Below are 9,926 nucleotides of genomic sequence, written 5' to 3'. Positions count from 1 at the left end.
AATTGTTTCCACTCCAATTTTCTAATTCTGGGATACTTCCACGAAGGCAACTTTAATTGACTATGGTTATCTTTGTTAGGTTGAATAAACTCTGTGTTTAAAGCACATATGAAGTTCCTTAAAGCAATTCCCATTGATTGAACCACATGTTTTTTGCTTTTTATATCAAGTTCAAGTTTTGTCTGTCCTATCATATATGCAGAAACAATATAAATATTAGTAAAGAGATAAAAAGGAATTAAACCACAAAAGTGAATAAGAAATGATAAATTACTTGTAAGTGGTCCCAAAGTTTGTCCTTAATCTCTAGAGGAACACGTCGCCAATCATCATAGAAGATTGAAATATTATCTCGGACAAGAACACCTATGTAACTTCTAAGATCATTTGCTTCGTCTCCAACAGGAGCTCCATATTGGTTATATTGCAGTATAACCTTATCGTTAGCTGATCTTTTTAGCAAATGTTTCTTTTTTGTCTGCTTTCTCCTCTTTGGTCTCCCATCCAAGTCAGAAAATTTTGTCTCATTTTGTTCTTCAATGTCAGCCATATCTATTAAATTATGACAGATAATAAAAAAATTAATAATTAAAACATATCCTTATAACTTACATTTAAACAAATCTATAAATAAAGGAAAATATTAAAAAAAACACATGACAGCTTCACAACACTTGCATCTAATTCATATACAAACAAATAAAAAGATTGAAATCAATACAAGAGAAAAAAAAACATGTGACAGAATGAGATATTACATTTACCTTGCCATATCAAAACAAATACAGACACTGAATTCAGTGTATGGAAAAAGAAGCATATGACACCTTCAAATAACTTGCATTTAATTTATATACAAAAGAATAAAGACACTGAAATCAGATAACTTACTATAGTTGTCATTCCCCTGTTAAGTCATCATCAATTAGAACATCAACACACTCTGGTCTTTCATATATGCCAACATCATTTTTATCCATATCTATTTTTTGGGGATGAATATTCTTTACATAAAGGTTCATGTATCACCATCTCAATACTCCCATCAACACCTATTGATTTATTGACTCTTTGACCCACTGAACAAATAATTGATTTTGTTAGATCTACTTAGTCTTGAACATAAAACACTTGCTTTGCATGCGAAGCTAGAATGAAGCAATCAGACTTATAACCAACTCAATTAAGATCAACAATGGTGAAACCTAAATCATCAACCTTAACCAATCTACTATCAACCCAATCACACTTAAAAACAACTTTCTTAGCCATGAGATATTGCAACTCCCAAATTTCAACAAGGATCCCATAAAACTCCATTATACCAGTGAAATAATTTTTATCCTTTAAGCTTGAGACTTGTAAGGTTGTTGCTAAGATATTAACCCCATTGTTTTGCGTAACACGGTTGCTATCTCAATCCCTCGTGGTTTTCCAACATCTTAAAATGTACCCTGAATATGCAATCACAGTGCAACTAGGTTTGTTTGCCAACATCCTAACAGTTTCATCAACATTTAAACCATTTGCTGTCATGTTTATTACCTACAGTTTCAAGAACAAATTATGAGTTACTTATGACAAAATTAACAATATTATTAAGGATAAAATTGTCAAATCTTAATCTTCATTTGTAACCATTCAGAAAAGCTATGAGCATGCTCAATTTCTAACCAATGAGCTTGTTTTGATTACTTTGGAAAATTTGATTACAAGAATATCTTATGTTCCCTACTATGTCAATACTGAAAAAGTCAGTTGTTGTTGGATAAAGTTTTGAAAAATTTGCGTAAATACTAATGTAAATTTATGAGTTACAGTATATAAGATTGCAACTCCAAGGTGTTTTCCAGAATCCATAGATGTGCTTGCTCTAGTAGTGCAGCGTCGACCATCTTAACATCTCCACCTCCTAAAGGCTTTTCAGTTGTATAATCAACTATACAATCATGTGGTAGTCTAATGAAATCATGGTTTGAGAGATATTCAGCACAAAATTCTAGTGCTTCCTCTGCAACATAGCATTCCGCAATACAACCCTCGGGCCGATAGTGGTTACGAACATAACCCTTTAACGTTTTCATGTTTCTTTCAAATGGATACATCCAACAAAAGTGAACCGGTCCACATAATTGGACTTGGTCAACAAGCTTACAGTCAAATAGACCATTATGTAAAAAAAGGCGGGTAAGAAATATTGCTCAAACAAACGTACAGTGACGAAATGATCTTTTTTTAATTTTTCAAGAGATTTTTTGTCCAGTATCTTACTACACAATGAGTTGCAGTGAAAGCACATCCTAATAACAACTTTTCTAACATTTTTGGGTAAACAATCACGGATTACTAAGGGTAATAGTTGTTGCATCAAAGTGTGATAGTTGTGAGACTTAAGACCTTAAAGCCGACAATCGTTAGTAAAAACAAGATTTTTAAAGTTTGAGCAATAACCTTCTGGAACTTTGGTTTCTAACAGAGTATGACAGAATTTCATTTTCTCTTCTTTACTCATGGTGAAAGGTGCTGCAGGTATGGTACTTCTATCATTTTCACCAGGGACCAATTTCTCCCTAATTTTCATTTTTATAAGCTCTTTTCTAGCCTTTACCCCATCTTTTGTCTTTCCAGGTTGATGAAGTAGAGTGCCACAAATGCTCTCACACGCATTTTTCTCGATATGCATCACATCTAATAAATGACGAACTAACAAATGTCGCCAATATTCCAAGTAAAAAAAATTGATTTTCTTTTGAATAGTTTGTTACTATCATCATCAAAATCATCACGCTTTCGCTTGATGCCTTTGTGCTTTCCACTTTTGCAGTCAATATCATCCACTAATTTCAAAATATCTTTATTAGTTAAATATTTAGGAGGTTCTTCCTTTTCTATCTCATTATTAAAGACCTTTTGAAGTGACCTAAATGAGTGGTTATTTGGTAAAAATCGATGGTGCCCTAAATATACACACTTTCTGCTATGTGTAAGCCATATTGAACTCTTGTTTGGGCCACAAACTGGACAAGCATAATGGCCCTTAATAAAACACCCGGAGAGGTTCCCATATGCAGGAAAGTCACTAATAGTCCACAACAACACAGCTTGGAGATTAAAGGTTTCCTTTCTATAAGCATCATAACTTTCTATACCGACATTCCAAAAGGTTTTCAAATCATCAATCAAGGGTGCTAGGTAAACATCTAGATCATTTCCAGGTTGTTAAGGCCCAGATATTAATAAAGATAGCATAATGAATTTTCTTTTCATGCACATCCATGGCCGAAGATTGTAAATGACTAACATGACTGGCCAGCAACTATAAGTAGTGCTAAGTGTGCTGTGTGGATTAACCCCATCAATTGAGAAAGCTAATCGTAGATTTCTAGGTTCTTGGCCAAAGTCAAGCCACTTGCTGTCAACTAAATGCCATGTTGGGGAGTCTGCTGGATGGCAAAGGTTGCCATATTTAATTCAATGATTAGCATGCTAGGATACGTTTTCGGCCGTTTTAGGTGATTGAAACATATATTTAAACCTAAGAATAGGAGGAAAGTACCAGAGCACCTTTGTAGGCACCTGTTTACTGCTTGTTTTGACTTTTTTTTTCCTTCCACCTAGACTCTCTACAAATAGGGCATGTGTTCAGATTTGCATACTCTTTTTGGTAGAGAATGCAATCATTCTTACAAGCATGTATTTTTTCATAATCTAAACCCAACACTTTCATTATTGTTTTTGCCTCATACATTGACTTAGGAATGGTGTTATTTTTTGGAAACATGTCAGCAAGAACTTCTAACAAAACTGTGAAGCATTGATAAGATAACTCATACTTGCCTTTCACATTATACAATTTCATTAACCCGGACAACCTAGAATATTTTAAACCTACATACAATGGCTTCTCAGCATCCTCAAGTATATCCTTAAAACTCTTAGGATTATTATCACATTGTTCGTAAGCATCATAGATCATGTCCTTAATGTTACTTTGATCTTTGAATCTAAATTGATGACTCTCGGAATAGTCATAGCAACTTACGGAGGTTGTTTTTTGCTCAACCTCTCCATGCCTATCCCAAACTATGTATGATGGCAGAAAACCGTATGTGAACAAATTATCCTTTATCTGTTCAGGAGCATAAAATTCCATGTTGCAACAATAAGTACAAGGACATCTAAGTAACCTATGATTTTTAGAATTAACCATAGCAAATCTCAAGAACTCTTCTACTCTGTTTTCATATTTTGCAAACAATCGACTAGCAGACCATATCCGAGGTTTATCCATATCAACAATAATGCATGTTAATATAACTATACATGTTAATTCAAGTTTTAAATGCTTTATTTGTACTAATACAATTCAGAATATTAATAATAAATTCATATTAATAGTAAAATCCTATTAATTATACAACTAACAAAACAGACTAGTAGTAATCTAGTATATGGTGTTGTGGCCTATGACTTTGGAGGTTATCTTTCCATGAACCAGACTTATATAAATGTAAACATATAAGAAAATAAAAAACATTGTCAATAAACAAAGGAATGTTAGTATTGTACACCATTGCCAACATAAACCAAATTATAAAAGCAGTCATGCATGTAGTTCTCACAAAATAAAGTAATAACAAACCAAACAACACATTTGTATTCAAAGAACCATTAAAGTTGAGGTAACATGTCATAAAGCCACACAATTAAGGTTGAAATGACAATGTATTCGTACCTGAACCAATCAAACACCTTTTTGTCTCACTCAACAAAACTTTTAACCACAGCAGTAATCGAATCAGACAAATTTAAAAACCTGCCAACCACATTTAATTTATAATAGTATTAATACTTTTATTACTACAAAACCTAACTTAGTAAATCACAAAAAATAACAAAATACAAATATGATACAATTACTTTTAAAACATCTTGCAAAACAGCAAATGAACACAATTACCACATTTAAAAAATTATTTATTTACTAAAAGCCAGCACATAAAGGCGCACACAAAAGCAAATCTTAATGATAAATAATTTTAATAATTAAGGTCAACTTGTCATGAAATAATTAAAATTTGTTGCCATAAGGATAAAATTTTGAAAAAATTAAGGAACTTTCATGCTGAAACATATTAAATTATGCATCATGTCCAACCATGTGCTACTATATAATAAAAAAGGACAAATACATAATTTTTAAAAATTTTAAATCATCAATTCCTAAAATCAAAACTAATAAACAAACAGCACATCTTCTGAATCATATTTTATAAACACCCACTGGAATTTTCTTAGTTATATTTGCAAATCATCGATTCATGTGTGCATGCCCGTGAAAAAGTAAATAAACAAATGATTCATGCATAGAAGCCTATTTAAATTAAAATCAAGTCAAGAACAAAAAAATCTGAAATAAATTGACAATTAGGGCTTTACAAAAAAATAGAGGAAAGTGCAAGAACCGATATAGAGAGAGGGTGAGTGCTCTGACCTGATTACAACTTATTATTTACTCTTACTTTCTTCGATCTTTCTTTTCTGCTTCAATAATTTTGGTTCTCTTCTTTCTTATTGTGAGCTTTATATTCTTCAATCTTCAAGGTTTTCTTGTGCCTTTTATCTTTTTTGTCAGCACAAATTGCTTATTTTATGCTATGGGTTTTGCTTCGTTGTGTTTTCAATTTTGTTTTGCTTAAATGTTTAGGTTTTTTGAAGCTAGAGGGAAACGAAAACAGTAGTGAGGGAAATAAAAAGTCCCTATTGAATTATTAGAAACAATAAACACTACGGTTTTGCTTAAGTGAAATAAAAAATAAAATAAAAGCATTGTCGTTTAGCTTAAGCGAAATAAAAACGCAGCCATTTAAAATAATAAAAAATTAAATAAAATATAAAATATATGCCCCTTAGTATTAGTACAATGTTATGATACTAAGGTATCAACAACCGCTGACACTCCTATGTTGAACACGCTAAAAATAACTTCAATTACCAAATACTGATACTTTTTAATTTAGTATCAGCAGCTTCGTATCAGCGAACATCATTTTTCTACTAGTGGATAAATACACTTTCTTCCTGAACCCGAGAATAAAGTTGCATGTCCAAGTGCCACTCAGCATGGGCATATGAAAATGAGCGTCACCAAATGTCACAAGAATAGCGACACTTGTCATCAAAGTAATTAGGATTCAAATCAAATCAATTTGCCTTATAAATATGCCCTTTATTCTCATTCAAAGGTAACTAAAAAAATAAATCACTTGATGGGGAAAATGTTAAATTTCACTCTCTCGATTTTCTCCCTCCAAATTTAAATTTCCAAAATCTAGTAACTAACTAACTTGATCATCAGAGGGTTTACACCGGCAGAGTTAGCCATCTGATCATTTTCTTATATTTGTAGATCATCGTCTGATTAAGTCATCCTTGTCCCCTAAGGAAGTCAACTCCTAGGAGAAAATTCAAAGGCCCATTAAAATTAGCTTAAAGGAGAAGTTCATTATCATCTGATCCAACGAAGAGAAAGTCTGGTCCAAAGAGGGCCATCTCTAGTTGGAATTATCACCTATTAAGTTCGAATAAAATTTATACCATCAAATGGTATCACTCAAAGACTACACTTTTCATAACCTAAAGCAAATTTCTAGGAACAACTAACAATAATATATAGTACTCTCTCTCCATTGTTTGTAATTGTCACATAAAGATAAAAGAGAATCATATTTTATATAGGGATTTTAATCCAAAACCAAAAACAAAAAAAATCCAAATCCTTTTATGGTCACATTCGGTGCATTTATATTGCCATGTTCTACACTGCATTAGCCTTTTTAATCCATGTTTGGTGTAGCAAAAAAGGTGCATTGTACTGTATTAAGTATCCCCATTAACTAGCAAATTAGACCTGCAGTTCCCCCCATGTCTACAATAGTTTGCACTCTTTCTTTTTTTTTTTTAATTTAAATCATTTTCAAGTTTAAATAATTTATTTATGTACTTTATAAACAATTTTTGTTAACATAAATACATTAGTACTATAACATGAATAGTTTATACTTTTCATCACTACCGACGACACTTTTTAGAATTTGTCTAAATCCAATATTGTGTTATTGGAATTTTTGTCTTGAGCTCTACGCAACAATACAAATACCTTTTGAAATCGAGCTCTTGTTCTCTGTTTATCTTTAGTCAAAAATTTCACAAAACTTTAAGTTTATATATATGACAAATAGAGCTCAAGAAAATAATTCTAACGATATTGAATCTTATATAAATGAATAAAAATTTCTTATTTTCAACTGCAGCCAATGGTAATCTCATTTTTACAAATAAATTAAAGTTTTAATATGTGTATTAAAATAAAATAAAATAATATAGAATATTATAAAATGCAGCACTTCAGACTATACAAACATGGCACTATATTAAAATATAATTCACATAATATGATATATTATAATTGAATATAGTCTAGTCCAACCTAATGCAACATACTGAATGCATCCTAAAGAATACGTAAGCCAGAGATGACAGCTTCTGATTGTCATACATGTCTTTTAATGTCTTGAGGTAGGGATGGCAAAATCTTCTACGGGTTTGGGGCTCATGAATGTTGAATAATTTTTGGAGAATGGAAGAAAAATAATCCCTTTTTGGCGAAAAGGTAGAAGACCAAAGAAAAGTGTCACGTGTCGATATGGAGTTTTGTAGTTAAAGTCATCATAAGAATGTTGGCCTACATCGGGTACCCCAGGTGTTCGGTGGGGTATCTAGGGTACACCGATAAGGCTAAAAAGGTCAGAAAAATATTTTAAAAAATGTCAAGGGATGAAAGAAATATAATCCTAAAAACGATTGGCTGGGTCTCTAGCTCCACCTCTGATTGTTGAGTGTTAGAAAGTGTATATTTACAAAAGAGAAGTCATTTTACAATTCAAGACTTACTAACAGCCTTACTTTTATGTATTTAAGTCTCTTGTGATTTAATTATGTTTGTTTTATTTTAATTAAGTATTTTATGTATTTTAGGGGCATCATAGTCATTTCATAATGAATGAGAGATTAGACAGTAAAACGAACATCACTTTTGAACTCAGAACAGTCGAAAACCTTAGGAGAAGCATAAATGGAAAAATGGCATTGTTTACATGTATGGTATTGTCCATGCTACTGTTCACGATGTTGTTCACATATAGAGAACGATGACATGGCATTGACTAAAGATGTGGCATTGGCTGATGATGTGTCACAATTCTATTGGACTAAAATTCTTATATATTGTTGATCGGTGATGTGGCAGCATGTTAATGGACCAAAAGTCGCGCGTATGGTACATGCATTTACCCAGAATTATTTACAACCAAATCGCGTCACTATTCAAACCGCGTGGTAAACCGTGTCACTATTGACTGATGACATGGCGTAATCCTGAGCGTTCAAAATGTTTTAATCCGATGGTCATGATTTACTCGGTATATCTATAAAAAAAAAAAAAAGGGGGTTGTCCCCTCTAATTTGGCACCCCTGAATTCATTTTTGAGTTCTATTTTTTGTAATTTCTCTCCATCTTGTATTTTCTACATATTCTAATAAATTTTCATTTTATCCCTAGTTCAATTATGAGTAGCTAATTTTCTTTCAAGTTTGGGTTGAAGGTGAAGCCTTAACAAGTGCCATAGGCTTTATTTGGTAAATTTATTTTCTCTTCCCCTCTAATTATTGTGGATGTTTTGACTTTTCGTGGACAAATAGTAATAATCGTGTCTAGATACTGCACTGATTTAATCGGCTCCCTAGTACAAGGTTTTTATTATTGGGCACGATAAACCATTAGCACCATATTAATTAGAGTGTGGTTCATGAGGAATGGAAATCTCCCTCATGATTTAATTGGCATTAATAAAGAATATTTAACCCATGGTGTACGTTGATGTAGATCCAGATACCCAAGTTCTTCATTTCAATAGAATTCGTTTTAATTTATTCTCGCCATTTTAATTTAAATTTTACGATAATTTAAATCACTTCCATCACAAATCCAACCACCCACTTATAAAATTAATTCTACACATAATTAAAATCTATCTCCTCGTGGGATCGACACTCGTCACTATTAATATATTCTACAATAGATTCGTACACTTGCGAGTTCAATAAAATTTGCACAACAAGTTTTTGGCACCGTTGCCAGGGAGGTAAGTTATTATAATTCGTAGAATTAATTTTTGTAAATAATTTCTTTTAGTCGTTTTCTTGTAATTTTTTTATTTAAGAAAAAAAGTGAATCTACATTTTCAGGTAAGATTTTTTTTCTTTTTCTCTTCTTTAAAATTCTGTAATTTAATTTTCAAGTTATTTTTCTTTGTGATTTTTCGTTTATCTTATTAATTTATTTTTAGTTAATTTCTTTCACGTATTTTTTAGTGTACTTTTATAGAAAGGTTGTAACAGCGTGATAAGGTTAGTATTGTAATTTCTTCTTCTTTTTTATTTTTATTTATTTTGTGACCATTTTTTGTGTTCTTTGCATGCATGGTGGAAGGTCATTATTACATAATCTTGAGCCTAGAGACCTTGAACTCAAAAAAACATTTCGCACATATAAACACGTTGCAATTAAAAATAAAATTGAAATGGATTTGCAACAACAACAAGCACCACCACACGAGCGGCCATTTAAGGACTACTTTAGTTCCTTAGCTAATTTGAGCACATCATGCATAAGATATCCAAATGTAGCTGCTAGGAGTTTTGAGTTAAACCCTAGTGTGTTAAACTGTCTCCCAACATTTTATGGTTTAGAAAATGAGGACTCATATAATCATTTGAATGATTTTCATGCTGTTTGTCAAACTTTTAAATATGTGAATTTTTTAGATGATGATGTTAAACTTAGATTATTGACATTTTTTTTTAAA

At 31.8% G+C, this 9,926-nt stretch overlaps 1 long non-coding RNA gene across 1 annotated transcript; it reads right to left on the bottom strand.

Moving 5' to 3' along the window:
- Nucleotides 1-293: 293 nt before the first annotated feature.
- LOC127900012 (uncharacterized) lies at nt 294-5,630 on the bottom strand. Its single transcript, XR_008051919.1, has 3 exons — nt 5,495-5,630; nt 4,736-4,816; nt 294-552 (listed from the first exon to the last, which is right to left on the bottom strand). It is a non-coding gene; the product is annotated as an uncharacterized LOC127900012 (long non-coding RNA).
- Between the last annotated feature and the right edge of the window lie 4,296 nt (nt 5,631-9,926).

The sequence above is a fragment of the Citrus sinensis genome, chromosome 9, assembly GCF_022201045.2.
Source record: "Citrus sinensis cultivar Valencia sweet orange chromosome 9, DVS_A1.0, whole genome shotgun sequence".
Taxonomy (NCBI): domain Eukaryota; kingdom Viridiplantae; phylum Streptophyta; class Magnoliopsida; order Sapindales; family Rutaceae; genus Citrus; species Citrus sinensis.
This window is presented reverse-complemented; position numbering and strand designations above follow the sequence as displayed.